The sequence below is a fragment of the Acanthopagrus latus genome, chromosome 19, assembly GCF_904848185.1.
Source record: "Acanthopagrus latus isolate v.2019 chromosome 19, fAcaLat1.1, whole genome shotgun sequence".
NCBI lineage: Eukaryota > Metazoa > Chordata > Actinopteri > Spariformes > Sparidae > Acanthopagrus > Acanthopagrus latus.
This window is the reverse complement of record NC_051057.1, coordinates 18,742,986-18,765,967: the sequence shown is the minus strand read 5'-3', so window position 1 is coordinate 18,765,967 and position 22,982 is coordinate 18,742,986. Positions and strand designations below refer to the sequence as shown.

The window sequence follows — 22,982 nt, the reverse complement described above, 5'->3', positions numbered from 1 at the left end:
CCCCCTCTGTCTTTTTACTTTGCTACAGTCTGTGTGTAGGTGGGGCAACATGCATAGTCAGGAAACAGACTCCACAGATGATAGATCTTTCAGGAAGGATGAGCAGTTTTGAAATACACCATTGAAGCTCAGTATGGCCGCTTACCGAGCGTGAAACGGCCACTGCTGTCTTGTCAACTGTAGTTCCAGTAGCCTACTTTGCATTCATCTAGCTCTCAAATATACATACTGTATGAACTGGCCATTATTCAGCTGGCTGGATGTATTTTATATGTGTTGAACTACATTACAGACACTTAAACATATGGACATTTTAAGACGATCATAATACTTTATTCATTTAGCCTTTTTCGTGGTTTACTTGCCATTAGCTGTGATGGACATTTTAACTGTGTTTACAGACTAAAGGTACTAACTGAATTAAAGCGCAGGTGTGATAGCATACAAAGAAAATCAAAGAAGAAATGACACGAGTTTAGGTGAACAAATATTTCGACTACAGGATAAATCTGTGCTTATCCCAGAGCTGTAGCACAGAGGGATAAGCATTATTCATTAGTAACAAAGGGAAAAAGGAGAGGTGTCGGGAGGAAAGTGACTGAAAGAATTGGTGTTTTAGCCTCAGGTAAAAAAAGCTTTGATATGTCTTTACAGTTCTGTCCATATTGAATGATATGTGAATCTTCAGGAATGGAGATCATGACATTGGCAACGGAGGTCAGTTAACCAGACGTAGCTCCCACTTGTCAAATTAACCAGTTAGTCTTCATTTCAGTCTGAATTAGAGTGCAAATTGGGCCACTTTCTTCTGCCCAAACCAAAGGATTAGTGGTTAATATATTTCTGTATAAACAAGCCTTCGTCATGGGGTTATAAGGTCCGGAGAACACTCTTTGAAGCTAGAGTGGTGGCTACTGAGTAGTGTCCTGAAAATTCAGTATAACAGTAACAAATTGTTTTTTTTGTTTGCTTTCAGTTTGTTTATTCAGTTAATTCAATCATGAAAGTGAACCGGTGAGGAATTTTCTCCTCTATCTTTCTACTCTTCCTTGATGTTAAGGTACTCTCACTTCTTTATGTTCAGTCTTATAGGCTAAAATGTTCTGATCCAGATGGTTTGCTTTACCAGACACGTGGTAGTAGTTCCAATAGAAGCAGTGGACTCATTTAGATGATCACCCCAATAACTTTTGTCATAATTTTACGGAAACAATATTGTGTGGGGTTGCAGCTAAAATTGGGGTTAATGGCCAAGTTATTATTTATTCATCCCTGTGGGGAAATTTGTCCTCTTGCATTTAACCCATCCAAACTATTTAAGAGCCATGTGCAGTCGCGGTGCAGCACCGGGGGACCAACTCTGCTTCTGAAGTAAGTGCTTTGGTCAAGGGCAACTTTAATAGTATTTATAATACCTACAACAGCATGCATGTGTTTTGATTTCAAAGGAAGCAGAAGAGAGAGCATTCAAACTCAACTCAGAAAGCACAGGGCTCAGGCTTGAAAGCATGGCCTTTAGATTTAGAATTACACTGAGATTTTTTCAGTTCACTCCAGTACAGCTGAACCTAATTTCATGAATACCCAGATTTGAGTATTCTTTGGCTGGTGTCTGTGTTGAATGTGCTTTGGTTTTGTAAATTCAGAGTTCTCCCATAGCTGTGCAAGTGAGATTCTATCACAAGGCTCTGTAAGCAGACTCTCGTCTTTGGTTCTTTTGATAAGAAACAAAACATCTCAGAACACAAACAGTCTTTATATTGGTGCAGATGAAGAGAGGCTTTCCAGTGACTCATTTGCACACACTACTATGAATAGACTACCCTGCACGTGAACCTACAGCAGAACTGATCTGTTTCTGAATCTTAACAAAAGCCTCACAGTCCAGAAAGTATATTAATTAAAGGGCACAAACAATCTTTAAGAGGTCAATATTACTGTGTGGACGAATCACTTAGTCCAGTAGAACAAGCTGTTTAGAAATACCTAGGCTCTATTAAACAGTTTCTTATCTTTCCACTACAGATCTGAGGAGTCCCAGATTCATGTTCCTCCTTCTCTCCAAACACCGACCTCTTTTGAGGCTGTGCAGAATACTTTAATCCAATGTGAAGAACCCAAACTAAACATTTCTGTGTGTTGTAACTTTATGTTTTTTAAGTTTGAATTTTCAATTTCCTGGTTAGGTTTACGCACAAAAAACACTTGGTTAAGGTTAGGATAACATGATGGTTTGGCTTAGAATACCTGTTTTGGATACCGCAATCACAGATGGAGATGGTCCAAATTCCAGTAAAACTAAGCTGGTTTTGGTTGCAGCAAAAATGACTGGAAATATCCCCAGGTTTCCTCAAAAATATCCAATGGTGTCCCCTCCCCCTCCTGATGTGAAAGATGGCTGAAAGCACATAATGTGAACGTGATATGCCATGTTTGGTACAAATGTCAACCTTGGACATATCTGTGGTTTGCAGAGACGTTAACGGCTGGTATTATATTTGGGCGAATGGGCTGGGTCAACAAAGCACAAAGTAAACACAACATACCACATTGTGTGAGTGCTTAAAGACAACCCAGCTGCACCAGCATCAGAGAAACCTGTCACTTACCCAACATGGTCAATATTTCACTCATTGCACTGTGGTTCTGGTCCAGCCCTGATAGGATGCTGTCCAGGAAATCTGGGTTGGACAAAGGGGGCTGAACACTGGATGTGTTTGTTTATCACTCTAACTGTAAAACATGGAGGCAGACTGAGGGGAAGGGATGAAGGAGGATGGGAGTAGTCATGTTAGGATGAAGCCCGTATCTCCATAGGAATGATTGATGGGGATGAGGAATTGCTCCTGTCATGGTGCAATTACACCAGTCGGACGGGATGTGTTTGAAGGACAGAGCAGGGGGAGCATGGACTAGGAGGATGAAGTGATTCATGCTGAAGGAAAGCGCAGCAAAACAAATGATGTTACGGTCTTGACCTTGTAACGGTGACGAGATATCATCTCTCTTGTTAATTTTAAATGATGCCCTGCCAGGGAGCCTTTTTTTATCCTGCAGATTTGTCCATTAAAACTCAAGCAGATGGTCATGGCCACATGTGTCACTGCTGGGAGGGGTTAAGACTCTTAGTTTAGCCCTTTTCTCTCCTGTTTATTTTCCCTTGACAAGTCATCAGCTGGTGTGTAGCTGTGATTAGGTGTACAAGAAGTATGAATCTGATACCTATGCATTATGCTGCATTCACACGGATTTGGGTTTCCACGGCGGACTTCAAAATGTACTGTTGGTATTTCCCTGTTTGTTCAGCGGAGGTCTGTACTACTAAAGTTAGCAAAGTATGTTGAGTTTTCTGTGTCATGATGGTGGTTGTGAAGCATCATGATCAAAATTCGCCTAAACAGTGTTGCTTTTGGGAGCAATACTTTTTCATATTCTAAATCAGAAGTAGGGCTTCATACCATATCCCCAGGGCGTTGTCTGTCTGTCCTCCGCTATTTGCTATTATTTCTTTATAAATTATGTAACATTAGTTCCCAAAAATGAATCTGCCTCTGTCTCTTAAATCACTTAACTGAGGGTAATTTCAGCAAGACAGCCATGCTAGCAGCTATTTTGGCTCAAGGTACAGCTCTGCTTTCAAGTTAAATGCTAATAGCTGCATGCTAACAAGCATATATTTAAGACTTTGAGATGTTAACCATCTTAGTTGTCAGCATGCTAATATTTGCTAATTAGCATTTAACACAAAGCACAGCTGAGGTGAATGACAATGTCATTAGTTTAATGGTTTCATTTCACCTAATGACAGATGAAAAGTTCACCAAACTATTACAATTCGTCCATTGGAAAACATAAATGTCAGGACCAAATGTCAAACAAAATCCTTTCAATAGCCTCCCTGTCCTGACATTTCACTGAAACCATTAAACTTAAGCTTTTTGTAGCGCTTGAGCGAGAATCAGGGGGTCACACAAATCATTAGTATTCATCCTCTGGGGACCATGAATATCAACGTTTCAGGCGAAAATTTCACAGCATTTCAACCAATAGTTGTTGAGATATTTCAGTCTGGCTGACGGACTAATTAAACAGCATAAATCACAACAACACAATCGTCTTCTAATTTAAGCAAATGTAGGTTTCATGACATATAATGTAAAAGCTTTCATAATGTGATTAGACCATATCAATTCCTCTTTTATATATTTATTGGTAACTGAGAATCATAGCCAGACATTTCTAACTTCCCTAATACTTTATAAACTCACTGTTGATCTCATCAGTGCTACCAAAGGGACAGCTGACCCTGCTTGAAGAGTCCACTCAGCAGTTCTGCATGAATTGCGAGCGAGTTGCAAGTGACCTCGAGAAGAGTTCAGTTCCCCTTTGTGGGGAATTGGTGTTGGATTTTCTATATGCTGCCTTGCTTTCAATTCTGCTCAATACCTGTCATCTCTTTCTCTCCCTCACTGTCTTTCTTTCTTTCGTACGTCTTTTTTTTTCTTCCATGTGACACACAGCTCCATACAGCATTACTTCCTCCCGCCTTTAAGTCTCAAAGGTTTTGACAAAATAAGAAGCAGGATCAGCATGTCTCTGCTGCCGCTGCATATCAGTCTAGTCGACTTATCTTTGTCAGTTGAAACACGACAAATGAAAAATAGATGGCTATTGATTTTAATAGAGATTCACACCCCTAGTTCAATTAGCTTTGAAAGCGTTGAGATATTTCACAGCACATTAACATCTGTCATGCGTGTCACATCAGTGACATTGTGGAGGGTTATCTAAATCGGCTGACACATGAGGGAAACATTTGATCAAGCGTTGGATTTATCCTATAAGAGATCTATGGCCTTCTTTAGAGGAACATCAGTAGCGCAACATCAGCGGCATATCACAGCATCATCAGACACAAAGAGATGCGATGTGCCGCCTGATATGCAAAGCTGTAATCAAATTTAGAAAATCGGGATAAGAGATGCTGAATCACTTTGTCTTATCTTGAGTGGCACAACCTTCAGTGACCTCTTATCTGAGAGTGCTCTTTAAATGTGCATTATTTAAACCACTAAGACAGACAAGACAGTGTGCAGTAAGCACCGGAGAACCCAATCTTTAGGACAGACGTAGCTCTGAAGGTTATCATCTCTTTTGTAGTTAAAATATTGGTTTGGCATAGTTCTTATTTGGAATCTGTTGGCATTATTGAGTTCTTCAGTATTAACAACTGATTGAAGAAAAGGGTATTGTAACACAAAAATACGAACATCAGTTGAAGTGATCCCTGCATAAGGCTTCAATACTATCTGATCCTTGGAAATCAAACTATTACCCCTAAGATAAAGAAACTGATATTGAAATAATACTCTCCACAAAATAGACACAATTTGCAGATAAATGCAAAATTTAAATTGCACTGAGCCAGTTACACTGTTTGTTATATGGTTGCATGTATGGTTATGTCTGCATTATACATACATGTATTGTATAGTTTGTTTATGTATTTTATTCAGGGTGACCTTGAACAAGAGAATGGCCTTTCACTGTTTAAATATATGTTTGAATGAAGGAATGAACTGAAATTGAAATTGATGTTGTTTATGAGCACAACAGGTTATGCAGTTAAATCAATAAAATAAATGTTGGAAGGATGAAATTAATTAATCCTCTAAATGTTGGATAAGAATATCTAAATGGTTCTGCCTTTTACAGAAATGTTCATTCATGTTGTTCAATGTTTATTCAATATTTTGTATTTCTGTCACGCATCAGAAAAACAAGCATTTAGTTGACTTTGAAAGCAGCTTATAATGATCCAAATTTATGTTTCTTGCTTGTTGATGACCTCTAGTGGCTGTACTAATGATTACATAAACAAAGGGGGAAGTCAGTAGTATAAAAAGTATTAAAAAGGTCCACATAGGGTGGGGACAGATTATTGGGTCAAACAGAGCATAGGAATTTTCCTGAGCCAACCACTATTTCTGTCCAATGTGAAAACCAAAGTCAACGGTGAGTTCTTTTAACTAACTTTGTTAAATAGTCCCTGCAATGGTCACGTTTTTTGATTATGGTGATACTTCACGCTTTGCTAATCACTGGAAATCAACCTATTCAGTCATTTGGTATGAGGATATGTTTTCTAGTTTTCATCTTTGAATGAAAGTGTCCCGGTTTTAGTTGACAAAATGAACCCTTATAGAGACTCTCATTTTCTATAAGCTAGATATTCTACCATACGCTTAAATCATACTAAATTTAATGTACTATAAATGGAAAAAGCAAATGTGTCATTGAACATCTGTACATATCATACAGTACATTAGCATAAATGCTGTTTGACTTACAGCAAGTCATCTTGGGTAAATGAGGATCAACTGGAGAAACCTAAATGGAGAAAGTTGAAATTTGAGTTCAGTTGAAAGTTTTGTTTTGAACATTTGGAGCTTAGAGCAGTCATTTTGGCAATGTCTTTTTCAATATTTTATCACTGTTTCCTTTAAATCCAAATGAGAACTCTCCTGAATTGTGATTTCAGCCAACCATGGAAGGCGCCAACACGTCTCGCGTAGTAATTATTTTAAGACAGCAGTCCGCCGTTGACAGACAGTCATTCCTCTTGTCGCGTGGCTCAATAGATTTCTGCATTAATATGCAACACTCTTTTAACTTTCATTATTAACCTCTGGGCAAGACCAGTGTGTGGATGGCACATAACAAAGAAAAGAAACCCCATCATCCATGTTGAGCTTGAGTGAGAAAATTCAATAGTGAGCTTAGGAAATGAAAAGAGCGGTTTGATAAGAGAAATGACTGGGAATGATTTTTTTCTTTTTCCTATCCCTCATTGTGAGCTGTCTGTATGAAAGGCCATGAGTGTCTGTCACGAGTGATTCTGTTTTCATAGAGTGGTCTAATCCAGGCTCTCCATGCTGTCAGGTCCAATGCCTCTCATTGTGTTCCTTGCCTATCTGATTATCTCCAGCATTACAAGTGGCCAGAACCACATCACCTCATTGTTAGGAGTATAATATGTTTTGGCCAGATCGGAGCGTTTCAGAACCATGACTATGAACTACGAGAATGAGTTCACCACAAAGTCCATCGAGGACTGTAATGACATTCATAACCTTTCCCGTGTCCCCTAGAGCAGCCACTGATGATATATTTCCCTTTGGGTTTCCAGTATTAAAGGGCTGCTGCTAAGTTAGAAACTGTCAGTGTGCACACTTTGAGCTATATGACTTTACCCTAACATTCTTCTGAATGCTTTTGAATCAAAAGTCTCAATGTTGGGTTTTACGAGTTTATCATGAATGGTCATGTTGATCGATTACCTTAAAAGGCTAGCATGTGATCAGTGAAAATCAGCCCGTTGCCAGGTTAAAATGTTGGCAATTAACATTTCTGCAAACCACTGATTAGATTTGTGCACGTCATAAGCTGTGTACTATAATGATATTTCCACATCACATGTTGTACCAGGTGACAAGTTGTATAAATGCAGAGAATCTGACAAATGATCATTTTACAGCTCACCAATCAATCAATCAATGACAGAAAATACAATGGATTTGACAATGTGGAGGGACGTCAAGCCATATTTCTGAAGTTAAAGTGTGATTAAATAAGTTGTTTTACCTTGAAACACGGCCTTTGCCTCCAGATTTTCACTTTCCATTGCATTTTAGATGCTGATCATTCAGGAGGTGGTAAGATGACAGCAATTTTATGGATTCCCTATGTTTATATAAGATTAACAACATTTGAGCTTCCCACCCTGAGCATGATGTGAGTCACGTTATGTATAAAAATGCTCTTGAAAGATGAAAATCATGAGGACTTTTAAGTGTTGTAAAAGTAAAAAGAAAACCCTCACTCTCACTCGAAAACACTATCTCCAAATTGTTATGTCTTCTTTCTCACACACCAGAGTTTGGAGTTGGTCTCGTCGCCATAACAACCTCGTTATTCAGCCTGATCAGCGCCGAGCACACAATAGGCTCTGCATCAATGGCAGCCAAAACATCACTCTGCAATCAGTCCAATTGCAGTACAAGCCTCTTATCAGGCTGCATGCACTGACAGGGCCTGCAGCGCAATCAGATCCACCTCATAAATGAGCAAACCCAGACGCCGACTGTCAGTTCTAATTTGATTGGGCGAACAGTGAATTAATGGGGGCTCGATGGGAGTTAGGACTAGTTTGGAACGAGCAACCTCATGCAAAGTGTATTATGAATGATGCCTTTGCCCCTTAAAGGCAGTCATTAGAGCACTTAATCATAAAATACTGCTCCTTGGATACCCAGTAAGTCCTGCTGCGTTAGAGCAAAATTTGCTCCCTAGTGCACTTCATATAGCATGCATTTTTCACAGCATCAGACCTACTTAAAGACAATGCCCTTATTTTTTTTTACCTCCCTGGCTCATTTGTCATTCTTGCTGTGCCTAATTCATATGATCTTTTCTGCATGCTTTTAAATAATCTTAATTTATAGTATTTACTTGCCACTGATTTTATAATTGAGTGCTTTCACAGGGCTTGTTAGTGTGTGAAAAATCATCCCATCTTATTCAAATCATATTCTCATTTTTGTATAGTGCCGCCCAAAAAAGAAGTAGGAAAACAGATTGGTATGATGCCGCATCTTTTCAAGGAAAGAAAAGTGATTTCAAATGGCCTTTTTCATCAAAGGACCACAAAAATCACTCTGTTGTCCTTTAAGCTTTCAGTGCACAGAGCTCGGATTCTGTGAAGAGCTGCAGCACCTTTGAATTCAAAGAGATGGTGTTGTGTAAACTGTTTTCCACCTCGAGGTTGGAAAACATCATCTCTTCTCCCTCAGTATGTAAAATATTTCTTAGCTACAATAAGCCGAAGTGAAGAGAATAGATGTTTGGGGAATATGTAGCATTTCACCATAGTTTCGAGAACTTTTGAAACATCTCTTTTTCCTTCCAATTAACAGCCATCATGGAAGTTTCACTTCAAACCTAGCTGTCAGGAAGTGATATAATTGTGTGAATTCCCCATTTAAACATTGGATGTGTCTGTAATAGGAATTCAGTTAATATTTTAACATCTTTAAGGATAGATTTTTCCATTACCGGGAGTGTTTTTACTTCCCTTTTCGTTCATATGCACAGTCTTAAGTGACACCTCGTCTATCTTGATAATTTTTGAGTCTTCCTGCCTCCTGTTATGCTCGTTGCTGTGCCTCTATGGTTACATTCAGACTCTCTGAATCATAATTAAACCTTCCTCAGTCTTCCCTCTTGTGAGAGGAGCACCATGTTTAGCTGCATATTCATCACGCGGTGTATAGTAGCTGATTGATCATATCAAAGCGACTTCCTGTGCGCTCCTCTCCAGAACTTCCTGATTGCTCGTACAGCTCGGAGAGTCATGCAAATGCGGTAGCAGCACAGATGAGTTTGTCTTTGTTGCCTCGCAGCTGCCTCCTCTGCTCTCTGAAGTTATTTTTTGGGCGAAGATACAGTTTTTTTAGTTTTTTTTTCACATTTTAGCCTGGGGAAATATTACTGTAAAACTGAAAACGTCAAAGGAACTTTCGGCAAAATGAATCACTTTGTTTTGTTTTTTATTAAATTCACATTGTGAAGATGCTCCAGGCGGCATTTTAAAAAAATAGCATCCTCGCCCATGTATCTATGTGTAAATCAAACAGTTCAGCTGTGATGAGAGCATCACATCACTTCCAATTTTAAACCACAAAGTTTCTCTGTACATCTAAATGAAATTCACATAAGAATCTCCTTTCTGTGAATGCAGCTGTGAGTTTTAGCTACCTGCACAAACTACTGTTAAAAGAGACCTATTGCGCGTTCTTGTTTTTTCCTTACCCTCAGTGTAATAATATGATATAAAGTTTAAAAGCCTCAATTCAACGCCAACAGAAGTTCCTCTCTCCCACAGAAAACACTGTTCCTCAAATGCCTCGTCAGTAGTTCTACCTTTAAATCCGTGACTTCCTGGCATCACACGGGATGACCATGTCACTTATTTGCATAATGTATGCCTATTGAAGCGAAGCTATCTTGAAGCAGAAAATATAACAGAGCCAACCAGATACACTGTGAGTGGTGCTGGCCCAGGTGTGTTTGAGCTGACTAATCAGAGCAGACTGGGTATGCGGGAGGGAATGCTTCGATATGAGAAAACTGATTATTTAAGAATGAAAGCTTGTAAACCAATTCTAGTAGTAACCCAAAAAACAAAATCTGAATCTTAAAAATCCTCAAGCAGAAGCTGTGAGTGTCTTGCTTCCGAGGTAACAGTCTGTCAGTTGATCTTTCATATGATGACATATTTCAGTGCAGGAGTAGTATTCTCATATTAATGGCAATTTTGTTAACCACAACAATAATTGTATCTTGTTGGTTCATCAAACACTATCCGGTCATCTTGCGCTTTGAGTATTTACTTTAGCCTGCATGTCTTCAATGCAACCTTTTTTTATTTAATGTAAAGTTAAATGAAAAATCCAATTTGTGTCAACCAGAAATCCTCTTTAATGCAAAATGCTGTATCTGCATGTGAAAAAAACATGCAAGCTGATATAAGGGCATCCTGCAATATTAATGCAGCTGTGCTTTTTTTGGGTGAAAGGGGGTGAATGAATCAGCAAGCCCAAGCTTGGCAGGACTCCAAAATGTTGGGATTAATTGCTGCAATGTGGGTGATTCAGCACCTGCAGGTAACTCATCTACAGTTTTAGCACGCACCTGCATTAGGCAAGTATTTGCTATCAGGCCCAAAATAATATTTGAACCTGGTTTTATGTGTGCTACATTAATGAGAAATGTATGAGTTGGTTTCTGTTCTTTCTGCTAATATCAGCTATTTTCTACAGAACCCCTAAAGGCCTATCAGGTTAATACTTATCTCTTGTGTGCACAGGATAATAACTTTGCTGTAAAAAAGTCATATGGAATCAACTTATCTTTTCTCATAACACAATGTTATACACGTTTTATTTATTTCAAGTTGATTAAACTTAAACTTTCTAGTATTTTTTTTCACCACTTAAGAACTTAAAGTCACAAAGTTCTTCTTACTTGATAGGTTGTATGAATAGTTCAATGCAGAGTTCAATCATAATAAGCTCCTAAAGGAACATGATCAACCAAAATGTTCTCACTCCCAATTCGTTAACTACAGAAACTTGGTCAGTGGCCTTAAGCTTCCAACTATGAGGTTCTACCTAGCCTCTGGCGTCAGTTCTGCAAGTGAAGGTCCAGTCAGCAGTCATAAGTTAGATGCAAACTCCAGTCAGACTTTCAAATTACTGCTTACCAGTGGCAGATTCTGAATATTTGAGGGGCAGGCGGTGGAAAAATAAAAAGGGCACCAGCTGTAGGAAAGGGCACCCTAGAGGGAACTTTGTCATAATCGATCTGCCATATTTACCTACTGTAACAAATCTCTCTTGACCCTTGGACACACTTGACTTGGAGGGTAAGATCAGTGTATGACCCATCCTACCACCCCAAGCATACAGTTTTTTTCCCCGCTGTCTTTACCCCCTCACATGGCAATACTTTGAAAAACTTAACTGGCTGTGGTTTCAACCAATGCTGGAACAATATAAGTTCATTAGGATTAGCAATGGATGTTACTTAATAGTTATAAAGGTGGCATTTCAAGGCTTGGTAAACAAGATATTTTCAGTAGACTGAACTGTCGATGGAAGTATCGTCAGATTGTGGAATTCCAGTTAAAGGATTGTGTCGACTTGACAAGAGAATTGGTACTGAACTGTGATAATATTACGTAAACTAAAGGATATAAGTACAACAGAGTTAATATCAGCTTTATGTGACAGTTTGTTTTGAATGCATTGCACAATTACTCAGACAGTTTTTTTATGACTGTTGGTGCACACCAGATATAAAGAATATGATCTTACAGAACACTTCAGGGGTACCTTAGTAATAACGTTGCTGTCTTTCAAACATACTTGAGAAACTACAACAAATTCTTAAAGGCTTTAAACACGGCTGATCCCTATGGTCTTTAAAGCATGGACCTGTTATGCCTTTACTATACAGATAATGACTTACTACAAGACAAATAACTGCACAAAATTAAAGAAAGTGTTACTTTCCTGGGCTCTATAAATATTGCAGTAGGACATAATGTAATGGTATAACAGGGAAAACAGTAGTGACCACAAGGTTGCCAGTTGAGAATGGATGCCCAAGGCTTCTCTTGTATTTAACTGCATGAGCACGAAGCAAGCAACACAAACTCCCCCATGGAGCCTTTGTTATTCTTTTGTAGTGGACCATGGTGAAAATGTGAATCAGACCCACACTGTGACAGAAGTTTCATCATTTTATGGCTAGGTGCACACACTGTAACCAACAATTTTCCCCTCGCAAATGCATGCATCCTCCAGCCAGATTCTACCACAGGATAACCCCATCATTCTGACACATCTATTAAGGACAGAAATGACTAAAAGCAGACACTCAGGTATGTATTCTTTAAAAGAGAATTCTATCTTATTTCTCTCTGCTCACTGGCGGCTTTTTTTAATTCAAATTGGGCAAAAAAAAAATATCATTGAAATTTTTGAGCAGGGTGTGTTAAGATGCCTAAATATCACCACTTCTTTGCTTCATTCAGATTTGGTGGTCCAAGCCAGCAGGCAGTGCCACAGAGTCTCCGGTGTAAGTAACAATCAGGGAGATTGTTTTCACCAAAATTGCACTGCGCCGTTTGAATGTTACAAACGCACCCACTTCCATGCACCTCCTTCACAGGGCGACTGCACAAACACCCAACAGGAACTGGGAGGAAAATAACCTGCATGCAGTGGATGAAAATGCCACTTTAGCAGCACAAAAGCCCCAACATTCTCCACGCAGTGTCATAAAAATAGAGCCCTCGGTCCCTCCAGAGATGTTTGAGACACGCTCTCAGGATAAATAAAAGTCAGAGCAGGAGACAGTTAGAGGAAAAAATAAGAGGTAAAGAACTGCTCTTAAAATACTACCTACAGAACCAGGAGAAATGACCAATGTTTGATGACTCTGAGCAAATGTTTGCCTCATGCTGATCACAGATGCGAAAGCGAAACAAGATGCCATCAACGGATTCAAAGGATGTTTTTTTAAAATACATATTGCACTTAAAGGTGCAAAATTAAAGCATTGGCCACCTGTGTTGAGTCTTTTTTGGTCCAGGGCTAACTGATGAGCATGGTAAGTCTGCAACACAATAAAGAGTCATATCATTTTGTCACACAGAGCAAACTTCAAAACTGCTTTTTATTTCTAGACAGAAAAATCTCTGCAACTATTTAATCAATTGTGTTTGAAACATTTGTACAGATGGTTTTGCTTCCCTCAGTATGCAATGACACTTTTTCTAGCCCTTCCATGAGGTTGACCTTTTTGGTCTTTTGTATTATATCTTGTCTACTGCAGACCAACATTTTGTTGAAATATAAACTTAACTTGTCATTTCCTGAGGGTTCAGTTTTCAGTGAAATGAAATGTTGTGACAATGCTGAGCTTATGACCTAATTAGGTTTAGGCACAAAAGCACATTTTGTAAGTATTTGGAAAAGCTCATATTTTGGCTTAAAACCTTTGTCGTGTCTTCAAGTGTTGTTGCCACAAACATTGCTTGAGATGTCCAGACAAAAGTTTTTGTTGCCACAGACATGGTTTGAAATTGTCTTAGGGTCTGCATATCCATTTACTCTCTAAACATACTAACTGCTGTGTACTGTAGCTGCCCTTAGCCTGTTAGCTCAGTTAGCCATGCAGCTAATAGATTGGACTGGGAGCTTGGGGACCAGGGGACTGTTAGCGTTTTAGCGTGCTAATTTTAGTAGGTATCCCTGCTGCACAATACAGAGCCATCATAATGTCAAAACTGCTATTGATTTACATTCTGTTGATATTTAAATTTAAGTTTTGAACGTTTTCGATTAAAATCTTATAATTTGCACCTTCAACAACATGAATTACAAATCACAGCCCTGGAATTCAGTGCAGGACAACACCTGTGCAGCTCATCTCTTATCCCCTTCTGTCCATGCATTCCAAGTTGGACAGCAGTAACATAGGTTTCTGCTCCCTCACCTTCTATTTCAGCCCCAGCTTTGTCGCCAGCATTTCAATTGTGTGTAATCCTTTCACTGGGTCACTCGCTGCAGGCCACTCAATCACCCCTTCACTCGCCGCGTCCTCTGCGACAAATAGATGTGTTTCTGCCAAGCTCTGCTTAAACAAATGAATGTGTTTCCTACCACCGGGCCGGACCAGTTTTTCTGCTGAACCAGGCAAAAACACCTCACTGTTTGTCACTTCAGAGCTCTACTGTATATCTCACACCTCTGGCGATAGGTATTTTTCAGGAAGACAGATTGATACATCAGTTGCCTACTCTCTGCTCACAGCACTACAAATAACCCGCTCCTATCTATACATACCCTGCATGGCACTGCACTTGTTTCAGATAACTACACCAACAAGCATTGTTCCCCCTGACTTCCTCAAATCTGTCATCTTTGCTGTTTTATCTCCCTAGTATAACGCAGACAAAAGACACCTGCTCAACCCTTCAAAAAGATGTAGTCACTTCATAGAAGTGAACATGTAGGGCAAATCCCGATGTCCTCCCCAAAGCCTTAAGCCCTGAACCCTCACTGACTTACATCACGTCGACTCGTAAGTGTTTGAGTGCGAGAGGCAGCATCAGGACAAAATGGTATAAATAGGAATGTTAAAGCATTTTACAAGTTTTTGCTTTACTTTGTCGGTTTGGGTGTTTTTATTTTACCTTTTTTTTTCCCCAAACATGCAACCTTAAAATGAATACCGAAAACTCAAGTCTACATATAGAAACACATTCAGTCAGAGGTTCATAGGTTTATAGAAATATTTCACTGCCTACACTGGTATTTTCCCTTACAGTGATGCTATTTTATGGAGAATCTTAAAATGTTCAGTATGTTAATAACTGCTGACTCTTGACTATTTCGCTCAAACTCCCTCTGACAACTATCAACCTGTTTCTGCATGTTTGAAAGAACAATTTCTACCCTTTGCATACTTGTCTTTCTTGTTTTTGTTAAAGGTCCTTTTTGTAAGAGAGTATACTTTTGAGTCTCATTCCCAGCTTGTTAAATACTGACACTTTGGGTTGGCAGGTTTGGTTGACCACCAACCCAGAAAACAACATAAATCAAATAACTTACAAACTGGACCCACAATTAATTATAATGTTCCAGGAATAACATCAGCAATATCAGATCATACAAAAGATCATATTCATGGGAGGCCTAGGTTTATGGTAGGCCCATGGGTTTATGGTATATTTCAGAGGCAGTATAGCAAAATATAATATATGAAAATATACTTTTATTGACTTTCTTGCTGGTAGTTTGATGAGAAGAACACCAGTGAAGCTACAGCCTACCGGTTAGCTTAGTTTAGAGTTGAGAGTGAATATTTTGTTGGTTCCAGTTCTAAAAATATAAATGAAAATTCTGTAGTTTTTCTGTTGAGGACAATCTTCTTGTTTCCTCTGTACATCTGTTTGTATTACACGAAGAGACTATTTTAAGTAAAGAGTCTTATTTATGTAATCTCAATTGAATTTAGTGATTTGAATGGAAAATGACATTATATTTTATGTGAATAAGCCACGAAGGTGCAGTGAGAATTACCTCGAAATGAAGATGAAACTGTGTGCAGCACAATACATTTTGGTTTGCCACTGGACCCGGATTACCAACGATTTCTCCTCAAAAAGCTATAAAATATACCATGGCGACATTTTATAAATGAGAATGCACCATTGCTTTTTCATTTATCAAATAGACCTTGAAATTGTATTTCCAGTGGGAGAACCTATTGATAACTTAGAGCCTTTGATTGTGTTTAGGTGGGAAAAAGGAGGAGTCCGGCTTAATGTAGTAAAAACAATCTCCATCATTGAGTCCTCTCAAGCTGTTCCTAAAAGGGCCATCTGTGTTGCAGCACTACAAAGGTGTCACTTTTTCTTTTTTTTTTCCATAGAGAAGCAGATATTTTTATCTCTGAAATCTGTAAAGGGCTGCAGCTTCACTATGTGCATGTCCCAAGACAAATACATGACTAGGTACAGTAGCCTGTGAGGAATTCAAACAGATCTGGCAAGGTGTTTGCTGTTGTTTCTGCCAGGGCTTAATGCATGTGTTTAAAGTACCATATAAATCACAAGTATGAACACTGTTCAAAGGGGAAATTATGATGGCATAATTGATAAAGGTCCTCAGCAACACTACTAGAATGGGTTAACAGGTGGCAGTGCAAATCAGCCAGTTCACACTTTATTTTCTGCACTGAAATATCGTTGCAACTATTGACAAGACAGACTTGCTCCCCATGGGAAATATCTATTGGCTTATTTTTAGCACCTCATTTATTGCTACAGATAAGGTCCTTAACAAGCCAGTCGCCAGAGTGAATGTTGGCACAGTATTTGCATTTCTTTATGTTGCAAATTGAAGTTTTCCTTTAGGTTAGATTCTTAGTTTTATATTGTGAAAACACTGTGCTTCAGATCTGGATAAATTTAGGCACAGAAAACACTTGATTAGGGTTAGAAAAAGATTATATTTTGGTAGCCAACAAGGCAGATAATGTCCAAATCTGTCATTAAGAATATTACATTTTTGCCACCAAGGACACGAGTGGAAATTGTCCTGAGATCTACTTCCTATATCCAGTGCAGAAACGCTTGTGTATGTGGTGACAAAATTAAATACTGATAAACACAAAACTGGATTGTTAATAACCGATTGCATGTTTGAGGCGGCTTCTCCCCTTTTTTTTTTTTTTCAGTTTTTTTAATTCTGGCAGTCAGCACAAGGCATCTGCAGCTGCCATCCTGCCACCACTCCAAAGACAGACACATAAAAAACTCAATCAAAGGCATCATTGTTCGAATGCCCTGATGTAGCAGTGATTTCAGACGAGTGACTGCTCAGGCTTAGTTATTTTATTCAGTAGAAGTCAAATGATCCAAAAATAGGATATTAACAGAACAGTGGCAGCAACAACAGATGACATATATGCAAAATAACACAAAATCAAGCGCTACAGATATTCATTCTGCTATATAACAGGATCCAGCAATGGTGAATAAGTGTTTTTATATTGTCAAGCTAATATTCTCCTCCTCCTTTTAAAGCTCTGTGTCCACTTCAGTTGTCACATTGTAATGGAAACCTCTTAACATCAACAGCACAAGGGCAGGTGATAAATAGAGGTGTCAAAGGGCTCAGCATTACCAGGTCTAGGTGAGTGTTTTGTTGATGCCTCGCAGCTTAAAGTAAAGTAGTCATCGTATTAATAAATGACTTGTTCCCCCCTTCTTTTTTTTTTTTTTTTTTTTGCTGGCAGTAATCTGTCTGGCTCTTGGCGTCTTCCTCTCCATCCGATAATGAGGTGCCTCCAACCTCGCCCAGGGGCTTTTTTGTAGCTGCTCTGCCAAATGTGCACTTCTGAACAACTTTTAATTATACTCTCTGGTATGAGAAAATACACGCGTGGTTGTCTAACAGCATTGGCAGGACGAGTGCCAGTTAAAGATAATAGTCGTGTGCTTTGGTCCATTTTTCTTCATTTGTTTCTTGAATGTATGTTTAAAGATTTAATGTTTCCATTCCTTAACAGCTCTGCATAAATGATTTCTGTGACTTTACAGTTACATTACAGGCTAATTACATTACAGGCTAATAATTGCAGTAAATTCAGAGTAGTATGCTGTAATTATTTAACAGTATTAGGGATGAAAATCATAATGATATATTGTGATTCTACAGTAACCCAAACATCCTTTTAGGGTGAAGATTCAGTATTTTAATGAAAAATGATATCCTGATACTGAAAGAAGCATCTCTAAAACACATTTGCATTAAATTCACATTAATATTACCTACAAAGAGGTTAACAACATGCCAACAGACCTACAAGTGGTCCAGCAAGGTACAAATAATACGCAAACAAGCAATATGGCAATATTCACTGTATATTCACAATAATATACTGAAATTATCTAGCAGGTAATGTTACAGCAATGTACTGTTTTCACGTTGACCCCACCAAATTTCTTGTTAGCATGTTGTTAGCCTTTTAGCATGTTGAGGATAGGTATGTGTACCATGTTGTAAAACCACAATGTACCCACATACTAGCATTTCCTTGTAAATTACCATTTTTACTTTGTTAAGGTTGCTTCAGAATGCTGCTTATATTCAAATTAACAGAAGCTTACTGTAATTTTCTGAATATTTACCCATCAGGCATTGCAAAAGCCTAATTACATTAGTTAACTTGGAGAATTTAATGTGCAAACCTCCAGTTAACACTGAGTGGATATCTAGGTGTATTGACTCTATTCCAGCTCTCATTTCCAGTGTTTTAACTGGTTATTACCTAAACATTAGCGGAGTCAATGATAAATAGCTTATCAATAGATCAGGAATGACTGATGATGGTCATTAAAGGTTCACGACAAGGCTTTGTCAGTGAGATTTCTCATATTGATTCTACAGAGGTCACTGAATATCAATTATGCCAAAGAAAATCTGACGGCTAAATTATGGCTCCAAGCGTAATAAAATGTGAATTATAAGTATGTCAGCGAGACTAAATGTGGCGTTGAAACTTGGAGAACACCCAGTGTCAAGACTCGGAGAACTGTATATAGAAATTAATGATGTGGATAACCTTTAATGTCCATGAATATATTGCACGGCGAAATAGGTTTCATATGCCTTTAATTATGTCTTCCCTCAACCTACACCTGAAAATGACTGTCTCTGAGCCGTCATGTACTAGTCAGCATCTGCTTTTCAGTCACATGTTCTCTGCTGTAGAGAGCGCACTGCCCATATGGCGTGTTATAGACATTTGAGCGTGAACACTGCCTTCATAAACCCCAAGGATCATAAAACTTAAGATTCCCCTAAAATTGCGGCTGTGATTTAATTAAGACGAAAAGCCGCAGTCCGTTTCAGTACAAAGAACATTGCTGCTGACTTCAGCCCTTCCAGACGGTTTTACCACACTCGCACTACATTGCTGTTTGTTGTTAAAGTCTGTAATTGTTTTCAACATTCAGGCAGTGGTAGGCAGAGTGGGTGTTGGTGAGCAACAGGAGCAAGAGCAGGGCACTAGACTTTCTGAGCCGCTTGAGTCACAACTCTGTGTTTTTCACCTTATTTTGCAGTCTGCTGGCGAGAAAATACTTGCACAAATTAGCATACCATTACCACTATGGACTGCATTATATATCGTGCCAATTGTCTCTGTTTATTGGCGGCTGATGATAAAACTGTGTCATCTGAATTAACTTAGCCGTCTGGGTGTCATTATGCTCTGAATAATGAAAAACAAAAGCAATACACTGATCCAAATTTGATCATTTATCAATGAGGGACTGTTTATGGGAGCTTCAGGAGCTATACAGCAACAGCAAAGTGATTATGTTTTTTTATACAGGAGCTACAATGTATTTTTTTTATTTCTGCAATGATTTAATTAATTGCAAGACATTAGTTCACTGTTATATAATCAACAACAGAGATGTGAAACAGCTTGTAAAGCATGAACAGGCATGTTTTATTCTCACTGATTCATTTGATGGAGCTCTATGTGACATTTTGCACCACTTTACATGTCTTAATTACTTTTTTTGGCTGTATGTCACCAGTATAGATGCGTCTAAGATTGTACATGCACAGTACTGACATTTGTACAAAATGTGTCATATTCATGTTCACACTACATGTTATTTAGCTTTCTAGGTTGAGGGGAAAGTTGTGGAGTTACATGTGACAAGCTTACCAAGCAGGCGACCGGAGTTTCAGCATGCATTCTGGCATTCTTGTAAATATGACACCGCTGAATATTTTTAAGGAGGCCAGGGGACATTTTCAGCTGTGTTTGCAGTGAGCAAAAAACCCCAGATATTTTTCAGGAGAAATAGGACTATCTCCAGCTGTGTTTGTAGGGATAGAACACTGCATTTTTAAAGAGACCAGGGGATAATTCCATATTCTTGGTGACCTTAACTGGACATTTTTCATGTGAAGTAGGTTCTCCTTTTGCGATGTTTGTCTTGACAGAACCAGGGTACTTTAAAGGAGACCTCAGGACATTTCCGGCCGTGTTTGTTGAGACCAAAGAAGGTATTTTAAGCCAAACCCTGATGTTTTCCTAACCATAACCAAGGGACTTTCATACATAAACTTAACCAGACAATAAGCACAGAGTTGTAACAAGAGTGCAATAGAAAATTGAATCTAACCAAACATAAAGCTGCAACATTACAAAATGTGCAATTTGATCTGTTATCTGTGATTTTGCACTTATGTACTTAGCTATCATTTATTCTGGCGATTGGGTTGAAAATGAGACCTTCCCTGACTCACTCAGTTGTCTTTACAAGCCTGTGGATGATTTGTTTGAGTTGCTGCTGGACTATGGATTTCTTGACAAAGGACTCAGATTTTTCGTGACAGTTCAAAGGATCTGACTTTGCGCATGTTCTCCAGTGCCTTGTCTCAGTGCCTCTTTCAGCTTCGCTAGCAGAAAGCAACAGTAGCTAATGTTTGTTTGGAAATGGGAAAAAAAATTAAAACAGATCCCCTTTTAATATCTGTATAGTAAAGACTTCATATGCCAACTCTTTAAAGACCATGGGGGTAAGTTGTGCTTGTGGCTTTAATAAGTTTGTTGATTTCTCAAGTATGTTTGAAACATGGCGGCATCCATTCCTAAAGAAGCCCCAGAAGTCCTATGAAGTGATATTTTTTTTATCTTGTGTGTACATTTTTATCTTGTGTGTACACACACTGTCTTGAAAAACTATTTGTTTTTACTTTAGAAAAGTTGCTGTCTGGGCTGCCTTTAAATTTTTAAGATGATTCATGAGGTCATGTTGAGTTCATGTTTTGGTTTACCTTTTTCCGCTGCAACAAACTGACTTGAAAGTGTCCAACTGTCTCGTTAAAAAGATCCTGTGCTTTCACAGCTACAAATGCTAAAACATCATCTCTAACAGCGCTTTTTCACTCGGCAGATGTCTGGCTCTCACGCCATCCCCAACCCTTCCTCCTCCTGACATAAAAGTCAGCTCATTTAAATGTAATGTCAATGTGAAAATAACAAATATTGAAGAATGCTGGGCTGTTTTCTATTTCTGAATTAAACCCTTAAACAGACCTGGAGTTTTCTCTACATCAAAACTGCTGGGAGGGGTCAGTCTGCCTGGAGGAGCTACTGTAGCCCATCCAAGACGCTTTCATTATCCAGAAGAATTAATGGAGCGTTTTAATGTCAAATGCTACGGGCTGAATGTTGTTTCACAGTCCTTTTCACCCTACTGAGAAACAAGCTTTCAGGGAAAAACACACTGTAGCTGTTTAAAAAAATAACCTGGATGACATCGACAATTAAATGTGAGATTATTGAATTTCACACACAGGGAGTTTTAATCTGAACACACACACATGCACACACACATACTTTGCTCTTATCGGACTCAGTATGCAGAACTGTAGCCAACAGTGGGACGCATCCTGCCTTCGCGGAGATCAAACAGGATGCTTCCATTCCTCTATTCTTGCCTTCTGTCAGAAGGGCAGAGCCTGCCTCAACGCCTCTTTATCTCCCCCCGCAGCCACCCAGACAAGGCGATGGGCTGTGTCTGTTGACAAATGCTTCACTTGTTACAGATAACGGATACATGTAAACGGGAAATAGCCAGTGGGCCAGCCACACAAATGTTTAAAAACTCAAGATCATAGTGTTATCAAGTCAACAAGGAACTACACATTTCTTATTACAGGCTTTATTACACAATATTTCCCAACAAAATCACCAATGCAACGATCCCAGGTCTTCTTCAGAAATACTGAATGACACAACTTGAGTCATTTAACAAGCAAAAATGCCAAAGTTTGCCAGTTCCATCAACGACTGAAAATTGAAGATCTCGCTTTGGATATTTGTCATCATCTTCAGTCCATCTGTTATCTTCAACCACTCATCTTTTGAGGGGGTCGCGGTGTGCTGGTGGCGTACATCCTGGACAGGTCGCTATTTTATCACCGGGCTGACAGTTGGAGACAACCATTCAGGCTCACATTCCCATTTACTGGCAATTTAGCGCTGCCAATCAACCTAGACTGCATGCCTTTTGACAGTGGAAGTGAGCAGCAGCACAGTGGCCAGGATAAAATGTTAGCCAACTTTTCTGCAAACCCCCGATGCATTAACATTTGCATGTATTATAGGCTACACATTTCAACAAACCATCTCATATCACTCTCTTGTTTCAGGTAAATGACTTGACTTTAATATCTGGAGGTGAATGGGATGATGGTGGAGTTACAGGCAAGGAGACTAGCAAGCCAGTGACCAAAGTTCGAGACTGTGTTTTAACATTTGTAAGCAGGGAATGACTAGATATTTTTGGCAAGGGAACATGGCGTTTCAATACTAGTAGGTGTTATTAACATTGAATATTTTTAAGGAGGCCTCAGGCAAATTTCTAGCCGTGCATGGCAGAAAGAGCTGGATATTTTTGACAGGAAGTTACAACATTTCCATGGTGACGGAAGACTATTACTAATACATTTTAAAAAAATGTTGTCATGTCAGTCATACCCAGATGGTCTTGGGAAAAACTTTCCTCACATTAATGTCTATTTATTGTCAAACATACATTTTTTAGTCAATATATTCAGAGCTGTACTTGAACTGCTGGTTTCATTTGGACCCCATCATGACTCATTTAAACTTCATGGGTCTTTGGCGGTCTCAAGTTGGCAATCTGATCCTAAAGAAACTCTAAATGCATCTGAGAAATATTCAATACGAACTGAATCTTCTGCTTAAAATCAGCTCTGGAGGTGGTCTGATGCCAGATGTTAAAATGTATA

The 22,982-nt window shown here is 38.9% G+C and overlaps 2 long non-coding RNA genes across 6 annotated transcripts in view; both read left to right on the top strand.

The window, feature by feature from the left end:
* Window positions 1-22,982, top strand: part of LOC119008417 — a 102,157-nt gene that overhangs the window by 10,072 nt on the left and 69,103 nt on the right. The gene's annotated exons all lie outside the window — the stretch shown is intronic.
* LOC119008418 lies at window positions 12,344-13,090 on the top strand. The gene is made up of 3 exons (XR_005071418.1): window positions 12,344-12,505; window positions 12,659-12,702; window positions 12,796-13,090. It is a non-coding gene; the product is annotated as an uncharacterized LOC119008418 (long non-coding RNA).